The sequence below is a fragment of the Panthera leo genome, chromosome B1 (assembly GCF_018350215.1).
Source record: "Panthera leo isolate Ple1 chromosome B1, P.leo_Ple1_pat1.1, whole genome shotgun sequence".
NCBI classification, from domain to species: domain Eukaryota; kingdom Metazoa; phylum Chordata; class Mammalia; order Carnivora; family Felidae; genus Panthera; species Panthera leo.
In genome coordinates, this window is record NC_056682.1 from 17,688,240 (window position 1) to 17,711,426 (window position 23,187).

Consider the following 23,187-nt stretch of genomic DNA (forward strand, 5'->3'; position numbering starts at 1 on the left):
TGGGGTTTGCCAAAAATCTAGAAGATATGATACAGTCTGTTGGTCTGATAGGATATTATATACAAGGTAATTAGGTTTGTTATGTTCTATACAAAGAAGACTTTCTGATACTACTCAACTGAAAATCTCAAATTTTTCACTGGATGCCCATTTAATTATATATAGATTTACATGAGTATTACATACATAATATATTTCTTATTTTGAACCTAATGAATTGGAGCATGGTTTTAGTCTAGTTTTCATTATATTGTTATTGTAGAAAAAAATTCACACGGCTTTCTGTTCATAGCACTATTGTTTTTCAGTTAGCAAATGCAGATGTAACTTCTCATGTCCTCTTTTTTAAATGTTTATGTATATTTACTGAGAGAGAGAGAGAGAGAGAGAGAGAGAGAGCAGGAGTGGGGCAGAGAGAGAGAGAGAGGGAGAGAGAGAATCCCAAGCAGGCTCCTTGCTGTCAGCATGGAGCCCCATGTGGGGTTTGATCTCATAAACTGTAAGACCATGACCTGAGCCAAAATCAAGAGTTGGATGCTTAACCGACTGAGCCACCCAGATGCCCCAACATGTCCTTCTTTTTGAAGGGAATTCAGCTGCATTTTTCTATCGAAAATGGGACTTTAATAGAAATGAAAGATTTTTCTTCTACTATACATCAAAATGAGGGCTGATATTGTCCGGAGCTAAAGTAAATGGTAATGATTTCTCTCGGGTGTCTGTAACTTTATACATTCTTAAGTTTTCTTTCTTCTCTGGTGTGAAAACAGAGAATATATGTATCTTGTCAATGCCCACTCTGGTAACTATTATACCTAGACCCCTATCCTGCCACCCTGTGAAACCATCCTTCCCGGCCTGAAATTCCCCCTTCCTTTCCACCACTGCATAACCAGCTCCAGTATCTTACTCTATCTTAGTCTGGCAAACCCAACCTGATGTCCCTGCAAACAGAACTTGTCATTTGCTGGTTTCCACATTTCTATTATGCATGTATCATACTGCAACTTTTCTATGTCTGTTTCTGGACCATCCTGTGAGTTATTTGTGGGACTGAACCTTGTCTTTGATGATTAGCAAACTCTTTAGAAAGTCAGTAGTAGGCATGCATGCTAAACTCTTCAACACTATTCTGCTTCTCATTTATGCAGAGAACATAGAATAAAATAACTTTTACTGGGTTTATGAGAACCAGAAATTTAACTTGAGTATAGTTTTTTTTTTTTTTTTCTACAGTGTAAGCTAAGGGAAAGAAACTATGTTTGTGATTGTATCTCCAGGCAAATGTATGTCCATTAAGAATCAGTGAATGTTTGTTAACTAAATAAAGAAGAAATAAAAAACCACAAACTTTTACCATGTATCTTCCTTCATGATATAAAATGCATCAATTTTTCCACTAAAAAAACCCCAATTTTTAGGGGGTTCCTGGGTGGCCCAGTGGGTTGAGCATCTGCCTCTTGATTTCAGTTCAGTTCATGATCCCAGGGTCATTAGGATCGAGCCTTGCATCAGGCACTGTGCTGAACATGAAGCCAGTTTAAGATATTTTCTCTCTCTTTCTCTCTCTCTCCCTCTTCCTCTCTTCCCCTCTTCCCTGCTCTGTCTCTCAGAACTTAAATTAAATTTAATTTACTTAAAAAAAAACAATTTTTAGCCTTTTGCTGACTCGTTATTTCCATTCAAGCTTGTGAGCATTTCCCCATGGATGGGGTTCACTTTCCTTTCAATATATTTCTCATTTTCTATTGACTAAAAAGGAAAGGGGTGTGTGTGTGTGTGTGTGTGTGTGTGTGTGTTGTGTTTATCAGGGAGGAGAAACGCCCCTTCCCTGATCATGCTGAGTTCGGCACAGTCCCTGACAGCAGCTCCACTGACCTCTGTTTCCGGAAGCGGAAGTGGAAGCGGAAGGGCAAGTAGGGCTGTCGCGGCACCCCTGCCGGTCTTCTCCTCTGAAGATGCTGCCCCTCATCACACAGAGTCTCCTAGAGCTCTTGCTTCCCTTCCAGCTGGCGGGCTGCTCTTTTCTCCTGATCTAGGGACTTCCTTTACTGAGTACCTCAGGACCGGAAGGCTAGGCTAGGCCTGGGACACCGAATTTGTTCTTGAATTTATGAACTGTGCCCGGTGAGAAACTTAAGTGCTCCTGTCCTTCAGTTGCCATTACAGATACGGGCAAAATAATCCTTTTTATCATCCCACAGTCCATAAAATGAACACCAATTCATGGTGTGGGCATAATTAAAGGAAATATTAAATTAATTGGACAGACACCGATGTAAGGTCTCAACAGTAACTGACTGTGGCTAAGTGCATTGCTTTAACTCTCAGATTGTATTTCAAATGACTATTGCTGAGAGAACTCCCAAATATATTCTTGGCCAATATGATTTCTTTTTTCTTTTCTTTTCTCTTCTTTTCTTTTCTTTTTTCTTTTCTTTCTTTCTTTCTTTCTTTCTTTCCTTTTTTTAAAATTAAAAATATTTTTTTTTTTGAGAGAGAGACACAGCAAAAGTTGGGGGGGAAGCAGAGAGAGAGGGAGACACAGAACCTGAAGCAGGCTCCAGGCTCCAGGCTGTCAGCACAGAGCCTAACACGAGGCTCGATATCATGCACTGTGAGATCATGACCTGAGCAGAAGTTGGACACTTAACTGACTGAGCCACCCAGGAGCCCCCATCTTTATTTCTTTCCTTTTTTTTTTTTTTTTTAAGTTCACCGCTCTACTGGGCCTTGACAATTACATTAAAAATGATATTTTGAGCCTCCCCACAATTTTTCCTATGGCCTCACTGAAAAATGTTTGCTTTTTTGCAAGGTTGCAGCGCTTAGAACCAGGACTAAGGATTATGGCCACTAAATTCCAAGTCTTCTTTTATATGTTTGCTTCAAAGCAGGCTTATATTTTCTTAGTATCTTTTATCAGTGTATCAGTCATCAATAAAATAGAAGAGGATAATTCTGACCAAATTAATAGCCATTTTTCCTGACATATCTGATAATGTCCTTTAGAGATAAAGAGTTATATGCACTTAGAATAATCTCTTGAAACTCTTTCTTCAAAAAATATATATATTTTTGGTGAAGTCTTATGTTATTTTTCCTTTTTAAGAGTCTAGATCGTGTATAATAGAGAACATAAATTCCCTTTCCAGTGACTGCTATGTTCATGCTTCTCATTTTATTTTATTCATTCTATTTTATGGATTTTGCAAAGCTGACTTTCAGTTAACCTTATGCTCCCTGAGGCTAAACTTTTGATTTAAAATTATCTGAGGCTTTGAACTCTGGATTCCCTGGTGCATACAGACCCATCTTTAGGTGACTCAGAGCTGGAAGCCCAGCTTTCAGAGTTGGCATCGACCCTGGGTGCACTAGGTGGCTGAGAGTTGGACAGTGTTATCCTGAAGCTCAGCGACCTGCTAAGAATTCCTTGTCTAGGGCCAAATGATGCTATAGACACAGGTCCAGTAGTATGCAGTCCATTTCAACCTCTTCGGCATTTGGCCTCATACCAACACCATAGACTTCTTTTTCCCTTAACCTTCAATGTTGATCATTGAGCCAATTCTGGAATATCCACTACACCTCCCCCATCAATGCCCTTTGTTCTTATACCAAGCTTAAAAGGTTTGAGAAAGTTCCAGACCTATTGGACCCAGTAGCTCTGTCTCCCTCCCTCAGTAAGTAATTTGTATTCCTATTTCACTGCAAAGACCCACGTCATCTCTGGCAAGTCTGTTTTCCTAATTTGCCCTGAAATCTTTATCACTAGGTTTTACATTTATTCGGAGTGTTCTCCCTATAACTGAATAAGTGATTGTCTCTTATTAACCTCAAACTCAAACTCACGTGCAAATTCAAGTCTGTCTTCCATGTAAACACAATCTAAAGATAGAGGAGCCCATAATTTGAAGTTGAAACACTTGAGTTTGGGACCCGGTTCAACTTCTTATAAATTTAGGTGACCAACTTGAAATGTGACCAGCATTACTAGTATTACATGTGTTATAATATTTTTGCCTCTTCCTTTTTATTTTCCCATCAGTGTCTAAATCGTCTATTCATGGAAATCCCAGACATGGCTTTGTGAAACACTGCTTTGATAAACTCCTTGCCCAGAGTCAAACTCCTTGGTGTCATGCCTAAGAACTACCTCATATTTACCCAAAGATATGCTTTCACATCATCATTTTTCCTTCAAAATTCTCTGCTTCCCAGATCTGCTATCTCTTGAAACCAATAACAGACTACAATTACTTCCCAATTACATACCACTCTCCTTCTCTTTGCCTTGCTTACTCCAATTATTCAAGCCCAATCTGACTATGATGTCCCATATATCAACCTATTAATTTCATTTAATATCTAGTTGAAAAAAATCACACTAGCTAGGATTGTGCTTTATTCCTTGTCTAGAGGCCTTGTCTAGAGTCCTGAATTGCATTATTATTATGTTAATTATTTTATAGCCCCTTGCTTAACAATTTATGCCAAAGAAAGACTTTATTTTCTTTGTCCTGATTTTCTGATACGTAATATGACGAACATTATATTTTTTCTCTTCATAGGTCTTTATGGGATTTTATAGGTTAACTAAAGCATTCTGATGAGCTTCTTGAATAAAGATTAATAAAGATAAATACAGTAAAACCTTGGTTTGCAAGCATAATTCATTCCAGAAGCATCCTTGTAATCCAAAGCACTTGTATATCGAAGCAAATTTCCCCACAAGAAATGACGGAAACTCAATTCATTCCACCCAAAAATATTCATATAAAAATGATTACAATACTTTAATATAATATAGAATAATAAATAAAATAAAAAATAAAAGAAAAATAAACAAATTAACCTGCACTAACCTTTGAGAACCTTCATGGCTGGTGTGAGGGAGACAAGTGAGAGGAGGATTATTGTGTAGGATGACTTTCCTTATCACTAACAGAATCACTGCTATCCATTGGCTCAATGGAATCTTTCTCTGCTTGGGGGCCTTTGTATATGCTTGCACGGAGGTTGACTACAGTACAATACTAATAACCTCTTGTCCTTTACTGTATTTAATGTAACTAGCAATAAGACAGCAGAGGAAAGGGTCCATATCTGCAGGTTAGAATGAAGCAAAGCATTCCTAAGCTTATTCTTGTATGGAAAAGCAAAAGACTGTCCATAAGGGCTCTGAAATGACAAAAAGTGCACCAATGCCAGTTATGGGCACTTTCCAATGTTCTGAAAAATCGCTGATTTCTGCCAAACACCATGGCCAGAGACCAGGCATCCAAGCAAGGGAGATGATCACCCACAATCCATCGGGGAGGGGGGAGAAACCATTGGCTCAGTTGTGATCATGTGACATTCAGTGTCACTAGTATTACAAAACATCGCTCATTTATCAAGTTAAAGTTTATGAGAAATGTTTGCTCATCTTGTGGAACACTCGCAGAACAAGTTACTCACAATCCCAGGTTTTACTGTATTTTTACATTTGCCTGTCAGTTTATTTCCCTGTTTATTAGTGTCATTTATATGCAATTATTGGTGAGAAATTTATTTTTTCTCAGCTTTTAAACATCAATTCATAAATGAAAGGTCAAACTGTGGCCAGTCGCCATTGTGGTGTAGATGGAGTAAAACAAACACATGTAAGTTTATGTGTATTTGTTAAATATACTAAAGAAGAAAGAAAGGAAGGAAGAAAGGAAGAAGGAAAGAACACAGGGAAAAATAAAGAAAATAAGAAAAGGAAGGGAAACAAAAAGAAATTTCCTAAGGCAAATGACTGAGAATTTGCTAGCAAGTTTTCACTGAGCTCATTTACTTAAACTCTGATTTAAAGATAGAATATTTTATAATAGAAGCATATATGATCCAGAAACCTAATTGCATCTTTACTCCTGGAAGCAAGTGGATACAGAAATCCCCCTTCATCCATGGTCTTGCTTTCACAGTTTCAGTTACCAGAGGTCAGTCCCAGCCCAGAGACAGATGACCCTCCTGATGTATCATCAGAAGTTCAATAGTTGCCTAATGCTACATCACAACGCTTACATCATTCACCTTAAGATATCTTAAGGGAGAGAGACACTACATTCACATGACTTTTGTTATAGTATATGTTGTTATAATTGCTTTATTTTATTGTAGTTATTATTCTTAATCTCTTACTGTGCCTAATTTGGATGTTAAACTTTATCATAGATATACATGTACAGCACTTGTACCCCAATGTTTATAGCAGCACTTTCAACAATAGCCAAATTATGGAAAGAGCCTAAATGCCCATCAACTGATGAATGGATAAAGAAATTGTGGTTTATATGTACAATGGAGTACTACGTGGCAATGAGAAAGAATGAAATATGGCCCTTTGTAGCAACGTGGATGGAACTGGAGAGTGTTATGCTACGTGAAATAAGTCATACAGAGAAAGACAGACACCATATGTTTTCACTCTTAGGTGGATCCTGAGAAACTTAACAGAAGACCAGGAGGGAGGGGAAGGGGGAAAAAAAAAGTTAGAGACGGAGGGAGCCAAATCATAAAAGACTCTTAAAAACGGAGAACAAACTGAGGGTTGATAGGGGGTGGGAGGGAGGGGAGGGTGGGAGGTGGGTATTGAGGAGGGCACCTGTTGGGATGAGCACTGGGTGTTGTACGGAAACCAATTTGACAATAAATTTCATATTAAAAAAAAACAAAAATAAAGAAAAATTAAAAAAAATATATGTACAGGAAAAAAGCATGGTATATATATATGGTTTGGAACTATCGGCAGTTTCAGGCATCCCCTGGGGGTCTTGGAATGTATTCCCCCCATGAATAAGGGGGGCCATTTATACTGTGGTTCTGTCTGTTTCAACTCGGTCTTGAAAGAAAGAGTAACCTGCAGGCAAATAACAATATCCAGTTTATAAAATGCTTATATTTTTCCCCAAGATGAAGACCTTTTCTGTGTCTGCCAACAAGTTTTCTTTATCTGGTGACCAGTGAAGGTACCTGACAGTTTTCATAAACTGAAAAGTTATTGGGGGATATTAATTTCAATTTGAAAACCTCTAAATACGATTCAGTTTGTTTGGGCAAAAACAGCTTCACTTTTCTGAGTCCCTACACTCTAGCCCTTGTGTTGATCTTGCTAATGGGTGGCAGTGTGTGATCTCTTAATCTCTTTGGGTCTCTAGTCATTCTGGAGGTAAATCATTCCTTTTATAAATTCTATATAATAGGCATTCTTAGCCTGGTTGGATAATCAATACTTATAAAAAACCTGATAAAAGGCATGACCTGCCTTCTCAATATATATACTACTTCTTTTTTTTTTTTTTTAAGATGCTCATATCTTCTAATGGATAAGCAGCCATCGTGCAAGAATTCGTGGCAATCAAGCCCCAACACCAACCTGAAACTCAGAATGTGCAAAGGCCCATTGTAGTCTCTCAGCCTGCATAGATAGTACGCTGGCACTTACCCTAAGCTCTGCCACTTGAATCATCTCACCTAGCCCTGGGAGTTTGTAGGTAAAGCTAGTGTCACAAAGAGACAGGGATCACTTTGCATTTATTCTGAACATTCAATGTTCCAGACCAGTGGTGAAGTATCGTGTCAGTTGGCAGTGGGGTCCTAATCAATGCCTCCTGTGGTGTGATTTTCACTATTGCTTTGGATGTTTAGCTTCCTTTGTTTTTGTAAATGATTTATAGACTCTACAATATCTTTCTTTCTTTTTTTTTTTTTTAATTTTTTTTTTCAACGTTTTTTATTTATTTTTGGGACAGAGAGAGACAGAGCATGAACGGGGGAGGGTCAGAGAGAGAGGGAGACACAGAATCGGAAACAGGCTCCAGGCTCCGAGCCATCAGCCCAGAGCCTGACGCGGGGCTCGAACTCACGGACCGCGAGATCGTGACCTGGCTGAAGTCGGACGCTTAACCGACTGCGCCACCCAGGCGCCCCTCTACAATATCTTTCTAATAAATTCAGTGAAGTATCCAATATCCTTCAAGTAAATTCCTTTTTTTTGAAAAAAAAGCAAAGTTAATTTATTTATTTTCAGACAGAGACAGTGTGAGTGGGGGTGGGAGAGACAGAGAATCCCAAGCAGGCTCCATGCTGCCAGCGCAGAGCCCAAAACGTGGCTTGAACTCACAAAACCAGAAGATCATGACCTGAGCTGAAACCAAAAGTCTGATGCTTAAGAAACTGAGCAACCCAGGCATTCCCACACCCCCAGTAAATTCCTTTTCTAGGTAAATTCACCAGAACTGATCTCTGTCGTTTGCAAACAAGAGCCCCAATACACATAAAGGTAAGAAAAAATCCAGCCTATAATTTCAGTGTTTTAATGGGCCCCCGTAAGCCCATCCACGGATTCTGCCTCCCCCTCTCAGTCTAATGGTGTTGGTGATTTTGAGGGGCTGTGGAAATGGGGGAGTAGCAGGAAGGGCTGGTTAAGGATGTCTGCTCTAAAGTGCATCCAGTTTATTTTTTTTAAAAAAATTAGGGGTCTGAAAGTTTCTCAGTGCATTAATATAAGGAGAAAAGTCACGGGCTTATGAATATCAATTCTAGAAAGTCAAATTTATTTAGGAAGTATATACTTTTCTTCCCAATTATGTACTTTAAATCTTAGTTCTTGTTCATTTTGAGCTGAGGAACAGGGCAAATCTCTGCTCACTGAACAAAGTTAATCAAGAAAGGTCCTTCATTAATTCTTCTGTAGAGGAAGAGGTTTTATTAGTGAGAGACAGCACAAGCACTTACATATGGGTTATCAGTAGACTCACAGACACGTGAGTCAACACTTCTCCCACACAAATCTTTTCATAAAGAATTTCAGGAAGTTTTACCATGTGAGTTAGTTTCCCGGATATATTCTACAAAGACAAGTTATAAAAATCAACTTCAGAATGTTTACAGAGCGAGAGATGGCCTGCTGTTGAATGTCTAAGTTAACATATAGTCACCCTACTGCATATCTCAGTGACCAGCTAGACACAAACACTGTATAGATTTTGTTAAAATATAAGTAATTGGCATTTGGGCTAACAAGATGAATAAGTGGTGTGTGTGTGTGTTTGTGTGTGTGTGTGTGTGTGTGTGTGTGTGTGAGAGAGAGAAAACTCTTCCAAAGTCATCAAACTCTCCTAGCGGAACTTACAGCAGCACTTATGAAGCAATTATTATCATTAAAATTGTGAACAGGGTCAGCTGGGTGGCTCAGTTGGTTGAGCATCCAACTTTGGCTCAGGTCATGATCTCGCGGTCCGTGAGTTCAAGCCCCGCGTCGGGCTCTGGGCTGACAGCTCAGAGCCTGGAGCCTGTTTCAGATTCTGTGTCTCCTTCTCTCTCTGCCCCTCCCCCACTCATGTTCTGTCTCTCTTTCTGTCTCTCTCCGTCAAAACTAAACATTAAAAAAATAAAAAGTAAATAAAATTGTGAACATAAAAGAAACCAGAAAGTATGGGATCCAGAGAGTAGGTGAGCTGGGCAGGTGACATGACTTCAGAAGACGGAGGCAGGGGGAAAACAATTTTCTTGGCACTCTTTTGTGCTTTCTCTTGTGATTATGTAATCTCCTTCTAGATGGGCCCCCCAAAAGTTCAAAAGTAGTCTTTCCTTTCCCCCTTTCAGAAGCCAATTTCCTTGGAAACACAGAGACAAAATGTCTGCTGGCTACCTTGTTTGTTTATTAAAATGTATGGTCTTCCCTCCACTTATACCTCAGCTACTGGTAGGGAAGGCTAGCAGCACAGCACCTTCTGCCTGCACGCACTTCTTGCCCACAGCCGGCTAAGTACCATCAGCAGCGGCAGCCAGACGATGCCGCTGGTGGGAGCCTTAGAATTATTCATTGTACACAGAATTTATCTTCATGCTTACGGAAGTCTCCAAAGTGAGATCTGTTCCCCAGGCAGGCATTACGTACAGGAAAGCAGACCTTTCCCACTCAGGCTGGGGCTGAGTGATCATCTCCACGACAGAGTGATTCTCCATGAGAATGGAGTCTTTGGCTTCTCTGCTGTCAGGGGAGTTGTTTATGGCCATTTACACTTTTGGTATAATGAGGACACCTGTTTGCTAATAACTGAACTGAGGGTATCACAACACAGGGTATTAAAAACTGACACGGGACTACACTGCAGATCACAAACAGAGACAGATCTTTGCTCTTGGTAGCTTAACAGACCATAGCTTTCCTAAGTAGCTAAACTGTCTTACAGATTTTCTAGTATTTATTGCATTTCACTTTAATAAGCAGTTATTATAGTTGAATAACTAATTATTTTATAGCAGGTGTAACAAATACCATGGAGGTGTCATCAATTAAAGTGTTTTATCGCTGCTTTTTCTGTGTCGCAAGGTAATAATCAAAGGCAGGGCCTAAAGGAAATAAAATGAGTTCCATTAGTGAAGCAAATTAAGATTTCATTTTCAGTGAGACTCGTATGCTTCAATGCTACATGCTTCAATTCAATACTAGCACAGACCAGAAACAATAATTTTACTGAAGTGATTTGTGCTGAATGTGTGAATAAGCAAAAAAAAAAAAAAAAAAAAAAAAGATCTGTTAAGTCCATTCACGGGCCATCCCTCCTGGAGGAGAGTGGCATTTGGGTTCCTTTTCTCTTTTCGCTGGAAGATTGTATAGAGAAGACAAAGTCTTTCTCAAGTCCTAATTTGTGACTATGGTACGGAGGGTGAGACTGAGAAATTAAGACAGGTTAGAAAAAGGATACCTCGCATACTTCCATGGGTCTATATGGAGGTGATACTTAAAATTAAAGACTAAAATCAGAATGCTAAGGTATTGTTTTTTAACATGTCTGCAGCAAGGTATGTCGATTAATATCCTTTTTGAGGAGTCAGGGGTCAGACAAACTGTAATAGGAATTTACTAGTTCTCTCAGGATATTGATAAATATAACTGTTGATGCAAAACATCAAAAGTAAAAGTAACCAAGCAATCAAAGGACTTAACTCCCAAATCACCAACCCCCTTTTTGATGACATATATTTATGTAATCGTGTATTGAAATATTTATGCATCTGTGTGTATAAATATATAAATAAAGTATATATACACACACATATAGACTGTATATATATACATATATATATAAATATATATATGTATATATATTTGTTTTTTAGAAGCAGTTAATGGAATCATGGAATATTTGAAATACAGAACTTACAGGAAGTTTTGAGCATCACATTATCACAGTATTTCTCTATTTTTTGTAATAAAAAGATGAGGACAGAGAGTTGAATTGACATGTCCAGTTCCCACAGTTAATGGCCAGGGATAGCACTTCCTTAGTGTATAACACTATTTGCACACAATTAATAATCTTTCTATGTCTCTACTTTAAAATTTCAGCTTAACTCACTCTAAAAAAATAATTTGTTTGGCCTCAAACTTAATCTCCACGTTTACCAATATAAAGAGTATCTGCAGCCTCATGTAAAGTAAAAAGTTAATTTAAGTTGCTTTTGAAATTCATTTAGTGCTTAGTATCAATATTCTGACCTCTGTTATCTTGAGAGTCAAATGTGATCATATTCACATAGACTTCCGACTCTAATGAGCTACAAATGCCCACCTGGCCAGGCAGAACCTCAGGACCAGTCTTTTCTCAAGTGATCTCAAGAATCCCCAAAGTGGGGCACTTGGGTGGCTCGGTTGGTGAAGCGTCTGACTCCAGCTCAGGTCATCATCTTGTAGTTTGTGAGTTCGAGCCCCGTGTCAGGCTCTGCTCTGACAGCTTGCTTACAGCCTGGAGCCTGCTTTGGATTCTGTCTCCCTTTCTCGTGCCCCTCCCCCCGCTCACACTCTGTCTCTGTCTCTCCCAAAAATAAATAAACATTAAAAAAAAAAAAAAAAAAGAATCCCCAAAGTGGCAATGATTTACTCAGGAACACAGCTCTTGGTGTTCTTTATTTGCAGATTCTTCCTGGAGGTTTGCTGTCCCTAAGTCCCAAGCCTCTGCTTAAGATGCTACTTGTCTTGTTTCTCTGCAAGCAAGTAGGGAGACTGTGTGTGACCAGTCCCTGTGAGGTTACTTGGGCCTCAGTACAACGCCTCCTGTGCTCAGAGTCTCACAACATCTTCAGGACACTTTTACTGTGTTCTTCAGATGGAGTGTTCAGATTCCAATGCCCCCCATTTTCTCCTTTCTCCCTTCACTCCCTTCTAGCCCCGAAAACCTTCTCCATCTTCCAGAAAACATTATAAGGTAAATGAATCCTGGCAGAAGAGGAGAATGCTGTTTACCTGCCCACACTGAAGAAACATTCAGGTTCCAGCCTCACCCTGCCAAGACCCTGCCAACTTTTGGGGAAAATCTGGAGACGCATTTTACTTTCTGAGAGACGGCACAAAAGATTGGTCATCATTACTCTAATTATTCACTTCTATTTGCAGGGATGATGAAATTTTTTGTGGTTTGGCCAAAATATCCAGGCTCCATTAAGATATACTTTCTTGAGTTACTTGAATAAAAACCATCTCTGAAGCAACCTCGAAAAGGAAAACTTTACTTTAGTCTATGCTTCTAGTGCCTTACTTTCTAGAAGTTCCAAATGGACCTCAAGACTTTTTCTGGGCCACTGACATGGAAAATGATAGTTGACAGTCAGTGGCCATTAAAAACCATTCTTGCTGTGCTGCCGTGGCATTGGGCAGCCATTACTGTCATGTTGTGAGTAAAAAGGGTAGAATCATGGTATTTTAAAAATGGAAGGGAACTTAGAAATAATTTTGTTCAACTCCCTTGTCTTATAGATAAAAGTAGTCATGTAACAATTTGTCATTTTATATCCAATTTGGAAGCTTGCAATATTCTTCTATAAAATGAAAACATACAATCAAATACGGCACAATTCCTTGCAGACATACTTGACTCAAGCATCACATTTTCACTCCATTTAACGATTGCAGTGGTTGTATACAGTGGTAACTCCCATCCTTGATTTATAACAACTTTGGGTGCACGTTAGACTCCATCCATGAAATTATTGAAACACCTCAAAAATAATTCACATTTTAGTAAAGAATTCCACAAAATTCTTTCATAGTAAGGGAAAATTTCACAATAAAATAAGATGAGATAGATAAAGCAGCTCCTAAAATAATGGGATTCTTGGAGCACTGATAAAATTAGTTGAAGGCCGAATGAATATCTCGATGTGTGAGGAGGAGAGCAAAGATAAGGAAATTTACTTTACGTTTTCATGGGTAAATGCAATAATATTTCAGTTTCTGAAAATTCTATCACTATGTTAAAATTCATTTCCAACTCATCTGATTGCCTAGTTTCCCTTGTATCATGTTATACCAGCCTTGGATCTTCATGGCTCCCCAGTGAATTTCCAATTCCTTGCCCTTCATAAGAGCCATCTGTTGTATTCGAGTTTGCACTGGATCTGACATAAACATTTACGTGTGAGTTCCTCTTGAGGAGGGATTGTGCCTACTAAGTCCTTGGAACTTGGTACCAACCAATACATAGTTGCTAAGTTTATTTTTCTCAAGGTATCTTCTCTAACAAAGGTTACGTTACAGGGCCAATTTAGCTGAGGCCAGCACACTAATTTTATATAATTAATTAAAATGTTTGAAGTGGTGATCAAAGCATTCATTGGTGGTCACTGACAGCCCTAGACCATAAGAGCTCTTTTCTCAGGGGTTGAAAAATCTCTACTTAAACAAATACAATGGTCATAGGAACGGAAAATATTTAGACAATATTTTCCCCATGAGCCAAATTCTGATGATGGAGATCCACTAGAATGACTGCGTTGACATAGTTTATATAAGGGCCATCAAGGTACCATTGACTGGAAGCAATTTGGTTATAATTCACTTGAGAATGTTGTGATGCCTGCATTGTCTTCTGAAGTCGACTTATAAAATCAACCAGCATCCTCATAGACATATTTAATAATGCATTCAAGCAGGCATTTTGCCAAATCCCTTTGAGACAGTATTAAATAGAAAGATGTTTTAAACATTCATTTTGATGAAGGGCACGTAGGTAATGACCTTCTTCAATCCACAGAGCTGATACACAATAAAAGCACTGGCTAACAGAGAATTTATTATAGTAAGATGGAATTCATTTTTGGTACACTGGATATTTAATCTATCTGTGTGTTCTTTATTTCAATTTTAGAGGAGTTTTTTTTTTTTTCCTAATTGTGAGATTAATACATGCTCACTGTAGAAAATTAGGAAAATACAGAAAAAAAGGGAAAGATAATAAAAATTAACTCAGTTCTAAAAAATAATTACTTACTGTTGCATAAATCCTTTTAAATAAAAAATACACATATATATGTATATAATTTTTCTAACATTTATTCATTTTTGAGAGACAGAGAGAGACAGAGCACAAGCAGGGGAGAGGCAGAGAGAGAAGGAGACACAGAATCTGAAGCAGGCTCCAGGCTCTGAGCTGTCAGCACAGAGCCCCATGTGGGGCTCAAACCCACGAACCAAGAGATCATGACCTGAGCCCAAGTCGGACACTCAACCGACTGAGCCATCAGGGCACCTGGATGGCTCAGTCGGTTGAGTGTCTGAGTCAATATATATATATATATATATATATATATATATATATATATATTTATTTATTATATTTTCATACTGGCTTTTATATTTAGTTCTTTAATTTTATTAAAGATTTTTATATTTATTATCAAATTAAAATTGAACAGTACATACTATTGTATAATTTAATACTTTTAAATATAATGCATTTAATGGAAGTTTTAATTATGTTAAGCAACATAATTAATTTCTCTGACTTTCTATATTTCATCATTTATATAGTTTCCTTGTTGTTATTATGAGTAATTCTTTGATGAGGGGTTTGTTATTATGAGTAATTCTTTGATGAACATTTGTGTATTTAAATATTATTAGCTCCTTTTTAATTACATAAAATTTAAGCATACCAGAATATGATTATACCTTGTGTCAAACTGCTAGAAATAAACATTTGTATAAAGGGGTGGGAGAACCGTTAAACTCTCTTGACAGAGTCAGATTGTTCTCCATAAAATTTGATCCAGTTTTTTGGATGACATTATCAGTTTAGGAGAACCTGTTTCCTGCTCCTTAATAAATTTTATGGTAATATATCATCTAAAATCCAGGTATTTGTAGGAGAGAAAGATATTGTTACTGATGTTATACTGCATAAATATTATTTTAATAAGGTTTACTTTCCAAAAGAAGTATTTGTATTTATAGTTTATGGAGAATTGTGGTAGTTCCTTCTTCCCTTTCTAGTTCTCACCCTTTGACTTTTTTTTTTTTTTTTTTTTTTTTTAATTTCCTCTGCTCTTCATGCTAACTGCTTTCAGGGTCCTGAATACGCCATAATTTTTGTTATCTCTGGGCTTCTGAATATTTCTGCATTCTTCTGACCCATTTTCTCCTGGCCTCCTCCTTGGCCACATTTCATCCTACTCATTGTCTGAGGCATCCTCTGTGTCCTCCTTGGGGTGGGCTAGGTACCCCTTTTCTGGGTTCTTAAACACTGGGTGACACCTCTAATATAGCATCCTCCCCCTCTCTCAGAAATCAAATGCCTGTCCAATTGATTGTGTTCTTTGTGAGATGGTGAAATACCCAAGGACACAGAATTTTATCTGAATGGGATAGAAAAGTACTCAGCACAAACTAGGCTTTTGGTGAATGTTTGCTGACTCCCTTGTGCATTATGTAATTTTTTTTAAGTCACCATGTAGATTAGGGTTTTCAGTCTAGCACTCAAGAATATCTGCAATTTATTTCCAGAAAAGTTCTTGAAATTTGTACAGCCTATCACTAGATTTCCAGTAAACTTAAATAAATTTAATAAATTAAATGTTTTCTGTACAATGACGCTTAAGAGCAAGAGCCTTTAGTAAGGCATAAAAATAAACATTACCTAGTCTAACTAGTAAAACATGGTTAGAGAAAAATATGTGTATCAATCCCTCTAAAGATGATTATTGAAGAACATTTTAAAAACGTTTTTGTAATTGGATTATCTAAATGACTATCAACAGGACTTTAGTTGTACTGGCATGAAAAGAGGGCCACATGAAGTTGTCAGGGAAAAACGCAAGCTGTAGAACAACATATACAATAAGATTTGATTATGTATGTTGAACATTGTTAGAAAGCATATGATAAAAGCACGAATAGTGTTTACCTCTGAGGAAGTTGATAAATGGAACATGTGCATTTTTTACAACCAATATTAGTTTTATTATGAATAAGCAAACAATTGTAGCTTATACTTAGAACACAACAATCTACAGTATATTCAGGTTGAATAAATATTATTGAATAAATAAAAATTATTTACAGATTTAATTTGCTCACTTGAAGAGAATGGTGAATAAATGTAAAGGTTCCAGGGGGTAGGGGATGCTACAGCTAAACTATTAACAACATGTAAAACATAATATGTGGGTGACAAAGTAAAGGAGCTAAGATTACTTATTTGAAAGTAGGACATATGGGAGTGATTTCACAATAACCATTTTGTGAGTGGTTACTACACATAATGCCCCCACTGGGATGGCAATGAACAGAAATCCCAGACTCATGGAAACTTGGAAAAGGTGTGTGTAATTAGGAATCGGGATCTGTCCATGATCTGGAAGGCAGACCTCTGGACACAGCCCAGGGACAACAGTTGGTCTACACGTGAGCAGATATTCTGAACATGGAACACGTGGGGCAGCACAGGTGTAGGCCAATCAGAAGGGACACAGGCTGTCACACTGGGGGAGAGTCCTAGAAGCCCATTTATGGCAGTATTAACCTTTTAGTTGCTGGACAGAGATCAGCCAGGGGATCATATGGCATAGGTCTGGGCAGTACTCAGTAAGCCATGGGGCTATGTCCTTATAACAATCCTATTTTTCAGGGTTTGTAATGCTTACCCTTACTATTTTTTCATATTCTAGAATTTGTTATTAGATGCTCTGCTCATGAAATATGTGTTAAATTAAGACACTACATACGTATTAAATGAAAATACTTGTAGATTCCAATGGCTTAAATTGTGGTTTTCTCCTTGGGTTTCTCTGCCTCTTTAACTCCCAGTCATGTAAATATCTTTGTAACTACTCTTTGGACCACTTTTACCCTGAATAAAATGGCCTACTTGGATGTCATTCACCTTAGCTACTTTGGCACGGTTTCTAGAAGTTGGTATTTCTTTATAATAATGACTTTACAAACATGGGGAGTTTAGAGATGTCCTCGGGGCTACTAGTGAGTTTTGCTATTGTAACTTTTTACTTTAAGAACAGCTAAAATGTTTCAAACTATGTTAGTTAATAATGTATTTATTTGTAAATATAGTTCTTGGTGGGCCCTTCACAATAACATCTTAATTTTTCTATAGCATTTCACAAGACACTTGGTATATAATATTTCATTTACTTATTGTAACAATCATTTGAAGTAGATAATATTATTCATATTTTATAAATAAGGAAACTGAGGCTCAGAGAAATCAAACTATTTGCCTAAATGTACATGACTTATAAGTTGCATAATTACAGCTGAAAATCTGTGACTTTTTTCTACAAATCTAATGTTCTTTCTACAGCATTCTACTATCTTATGAGTTTGCTCTTTTTTTTTTTTTTTTTCATTTTTAGCATTGACTACAAGTAACAGTTATACTTAGTTTGGCTTTCAAAGATGTTTTAAAGGATTTATCAATTTTTAATGGACTAAAACCCTTTTCCTTTCAGGATGTAATAAAAATTCTCAATTACATAAATGTTGATTAGTTGGTTTTATAATATTGAATAATAGCCTCCATTGACAAAAATGTATCAGTGCACTCTCATTCCCTTCTTTCACATCCCATTTTCATTAACAAACCTAAAATATGCGATGTGGTATGAATTCCTCTATGTATTTGATAGTCCATTGGGGTTTGTGCTATATATCCCACAACTGTCACCACCCTCTAACCTACAGAAGCTGATGCCTGCCTGATGAATTCTAGATTTTTGCATAACAGAAGTCAATGGCCACAAGTCCATTTGGATTTTAATAATTCAGAACAAATTTAGTACAATTAGAGTGGGACAGTTCCATCTTACCTGGCAAAATGAGAAAAAGGTAGACAAACAATTAATTTGGTTAACTCAGGAGTATTTTAAATAAAGACTGAAATTAAAGTCTACTGATTCCATTCATCAGTGTAAGCACTGTATGTCCAAGGGAAAAATCATGTGCAGATGACAAGGATTTGTCTATTTTCTTTCCATTAACAGTAAAATATAGGCACTTTTGCAGCCAAAGAATCATATGCTATGTATCTATGGAATATGAAATGTCTATTAGAATATAAAATATCTTGTACTATTGTGATGGCTAATTTTATGTGTCAACTTGATTGGGCCAAGGGAAGCCCAAATAACTGGTTAAACACTAATTTGGTTCTGTGAGGGTATTTCCAAAAGAGGTCGGCATTTGAACAGGGAGACTGAGTAGAGCAGATATCCACCCCCCACCCCCACCCCGCCCCGGCCCGTGAGTGGGTGTCATCCAGCTCACTGAAGGTTGGAACAGGACAAAAAGGTAGAGGAAATTTGGATTTGCTCTCTGCCTGCCCGATTAAACTGAGAATTAGATCTTCTGCCTTCAGCTGTCCTGGTTCTCAGGCTTCCACACTCGGATTGGAGTCTACATGACCCGCAATCACCCCTCCAGTTTCCGGGCTCCCAAACCACACTACTGGCTCTCCTGAGTCTTCACCTCGCAGATGGTAGCTTGTTGAGACTTCTAAGCCTCCATAATCGGGTGAACCAATACCCTACATTAAATCTCTTTCTACATATAGATCATAATAATATATCATTATACTTATAAATTATATATCTAAAAAGAGAATTAATGTAAGAGATGTAATTATATGTGTTATATATAATTATATGTCTAGAAAGAGATTTAATATAAGATTTAAAGGTATTTAATATGGCATTAATTAATGCATAATATATATTATATATATATCTTATTGGTTATGTTTCTTGAAGAATGCTGCCTAACACAACCATAAACATCCTTATTTGCTGGCTGTGCTGGACTGAATAATAATGCCTCCAAAAATGTCTATGTTTTAATCCCAGAAACTCGAGAATGACCTCATAGAGCAAAAGGGACTTTGCCAATATGATAAAGTTAAGGATCTCCCCATGGAGAGATTATTCTGGTGGGCCCTAAATGTAATTACAGGGTCTTTACAAGAAAGAGGGAAAGGGGGATTTGATTGCAGAAGAGGAAGGTACTATGATGCTGGAAGCAAGATGCTATGCTACTGGCTTTGAAGACGGAAGAGGGGCCACCTGCCAAGGGATGTACTTGGCTTATAGAAGTGGGAAAAGGTAAGGAAATGGATTGACCCCTAGATCCTCTAGAAGGAACCAAGTCTGCTGACAGTTTGCCCTCAGTCCCATAAGACTGCTTTCGGACTTGACTTTCAAAACTGTATTGTTTTAAGCTACTAAGTTTGTGACAATTTGTTATAGTAGCAGTAGAAAACTAACACAGTGGTGGAGCCTAGTCTGGATTTTGTACTCTCCTGATAAAATCCCTATATTCTGTCTTTTAGACATTATACATGGTACATTTGCTCCTGGACATTTTAATCCCATAACACGGAGGAAGGCATATGGAGAGGCCCAGGCATAGACCCAGGGCTTGATGAAGGTCTCACTCAAAGCTGGAAACATTCCAGGGGAAGGTAACTGTGGATCTATGGGTCTGGTTGGGCTCTAGGCAAGCCTGCCTTGCTGAACCAGTGTTCAACAGCCAGTCCTTGGGAGAGAATTGTCCAGCCTGGGTGCTGCCCACTTACATATCAGTACACACAAGCAGATCACGGATGGATAAACCAAGAGAAGAAGTCACATTCTCTGGTAAAATATCCCTATAAAGTACGATCACTTACTAGACTCATCTGATCAAAGGAGACAGACATGCAGAATAATGAAGCCCAAGAATTGCCCGGAGAAGGAATTTAGCATAATTTAAGAGAGAGTTTTTTGGGTACAATTTTAACAGAGAAGAAATACAAGAAATACCAAAAGAAAAAAAAAAAAAAAGTATAACACCTGAGGTTTGGGAACACATGCTTTATTTGCCCTGTGCAGCATCCTTAGCTTTTGCCAAGTCAGAAATGGCAAGAGAATGGTGACCATCAGCCGGCTACTCTCTCGGCAAGCAGGCTGACCACAAAGGAGCTCGATCATTTTAGGGTGGATTTATCAACTCTCACATCTTTTTTGGTGGCTTAAGACTCAGTAAGCTGTTTCGTAAACCAATAAACCTAAACTGCAAGCACAGAGTCTACATTTCTATGTGATAATCGGTTTACCCCTGGGCACTCTGACTTTGTTTGACACACCCGCTGCTTTGCCTTGTTTCCCTCTGAGTCATAATCTACTTGAGATGCTTCTGAAGTAACTCTATTGTAGCCCAACGATTTAGAGAGACTTCAGGATTCAAGGTTTTCACCTTTGACTCGCAGCTGTCTTTTTCCTATGAAAATGGGCTGGGGATAAATTTAACTGATACGGCACTCAATCATTACTCATTTTTGAATCTCCTAAGAAGTGTGGCCAGTCAGCTTATAAAGCTGTAGGATAAGTTCTGTCTTAGAAGGATCCTTGACCACAGATTCAAATAAACCTCACAGAGGCAGTTTTGTGCATCTTCTATACCTGACAACGTGTTTGAGTCCTAAAAAACCAAGTCATTTTCCAAGAAGATTTTCAGCCCAATGAGTATAGACGTCTATTGGACTCTGCTATCAGTCTGTAGTGTTTGACCGGAAATGGACACAGAGGGAACATAGTCCGTGCTCAAGCCAGATTGCTATTACACATGTAGGAAGGACAAAGCACAAAAGGGTTTGAAGTGCAGTGCCTGTAATGAAGACTTTGTGTAGCCTATGATGGAGGCAGCTCAAGGGCACGCGGGGCACTGTGGAACACCTGGGAGAAGGGCTTTGAAGCACGATGTCAGCACGTCCATTTGATCTGTACTACATGAGACATCACCTAATACTCTCTGTTCTTTCATTCAATGCCCTGATTTTTGGCTCCTTCTGGATCTCTACCTCTGATCATTATCTCCTGCTTCTTGGCAGAGAGAAGAGGCATTCAGGTGAGAGAAAGCATGGGCAGAAGGGGACTCTCGGTATAAGGGTGAGACCGGTTTCTGGGAAAAATTATTTTTCTTAATTAAGAGGCAGATAATTCAGGTTGAACACATGGTGGAGAGGGTGAGGACCTGAGTGGATGTACCATTGTGGATCTCAGGTCTCTGAGTGTTTGGAATTAGTATCAGTGATCATCAAATACGTGCCAAGAATATTACCATTGTTTATAGATTGAATAAATACTATACGTCAATTGTGCTACTAATTTTCAAATATAACAAAATATAAATTCATTTTTAAACACTAGTAAATTCAAATGAACTTAATACTTTTCTACTTTTCATTTGTTCCTCAACCTACCACATAAAAGTAATAGTACCATCATCTGGACATCTGTAAAATAAAGAGGTTTTTTTGTTTTTTTGTTTTTTTGTTTTTTTTTTACCCTTCAGATTCTGGAAAAACAGGAATAGACAAATTATGACACCTTGAAGGATTAAATGCTTTTTGGATAAATGGAGCCATGTTTTTTTCAAGTACATATAGATATTCTGTCCACACAATATAAACCTGCCATTGGATGAATTTTGTTCATTCATGAAAATGAATGCATTAGGGAATTAAACTAGTTTCTTTCTTTCAAAACCAGTTGTCATCAGGTGCATCATTTAAAATGAAAACATAAACATTTCTTTTTTTCCTCTTAGAAAAATAGTAGATATTTAAAATATAGATATAGATAAGAAAAAGGGGGCAATTTCTCACAATTACACCACCCTAGATATTTACTATTAATATATTAATATCTAGGTATATATCCTTCTAGAACCTTTTAAATATACATGCTTATGTATGTTATTAAAACAAAAAAATGTTTTTCTAGGTTGTATTTATAGCCTGTTGTATTTTTTCCTTCATTTACCAACTTAGGATCAACATCTTCCATGAGAAGACATGCTGTTAAAATCCGGAATTCCCTACTAAATAATTTTCTTTAAAAAAAAAATTTGTTTAATGTTTATTTATTTTTGAGAGAGAGAGACAGACAGAGCATGGGCAGGGGAGGGGCAGAAAGAGAGGGAGACACAGAATCAGAAGCAGGCTCCAGGCTCTGAGCTGTCAGCACAGAGCCCCACGTGGGGCTCCAGCCCACAAACCCTGAGATCATGACCTGAGCCGAAGTCAGGCTCTCAACCGACTGAGCCACCCAGGCGCCCCCCCTACTAAATAATTTTCAAATAAATCTGTGATTGAGGTAAATTCCGGTTTCTAGAGACAAGACAATTCTTATGTTTCACTTTGAAATCATGCTTGGAAGGTATGACAAGTTAATGTGACTGCACAGATTTTTTTCCCAACACAGCTTCCTCCCAACTAAATAATTATAATTTCTTTCCTTATGCTACATGTTCTTTTGTGCTTTTTATTCTTTGTCTGTGATTAAAACCTTTTTAATTAGGAGCTAGAGAATTCACTCTAATTTAGGGTTCATATAAAAATCAGTGGCCTGGACTTAACAATTCTAATCTTTCACTACTTATGTTCCTCTACTAGGGTGCTTTTAGGCAATACATAGCTTCCTATTTCTAGAAATAAAAGGTTCTTTAAAAGCCTATTAAAAGGGCCCTATTGATATCAAATAGCACTCTAGTATTACACAGATTTTAGTTTAAATGAGATAGAACCATGTTAACTAAGTTTCCTTTAATAAAAATACAAGCTTGCAAACGCAGACCTATAACATTTCCACAAGCTGTAACCTCGGGAAGGGCAAACCACATCTTCAGAAGATAAATTTCAGACTGAAAGAATAATGGAAGGGACTCCAAAGAGAATTTTAAAAAAATAATTAAGCGTATTAAAATTATATTTATGGAGCAGCTGACAGGATTATACTTATTGCCTTTGGTAAAATGGCTATTAGTGATTATAAACACTACTTATAATGGCAAATATGTTCTACTTTGACTAGTGACCAGCTATTAACCAATGC

At 37.7% G+C, this 23,187-nt stretch overlaps 1 long non-coding RNA gene across 2 annotated transcripts in view; it reads right to left on the reverse strand.

Moving 5' to 3' along the window:
• Nucleotides 1-10,299: 10,299 nt before the first annotated feature.
• The window catches only part of LOC122217413, a 144,385-nt gene continuing 131,497 nt past the window's right edge, over nt 10,300-23,187 (reverse strand). For both annotated transcript variants that reach the window (XR_006201476.1, XR_006201477.1), the window contains 2 exons: nt 12,902-13,029; nt 10,300-10,383 (listed from right to left, as the gene is read on the reverse strand). This is a non-coding gene — a long non-coding RNA (uncharacterized LOC122217413). The remainder of the gene's footprint in view (nt 10,384-12,901; nt 13,030-23,187) is intronic.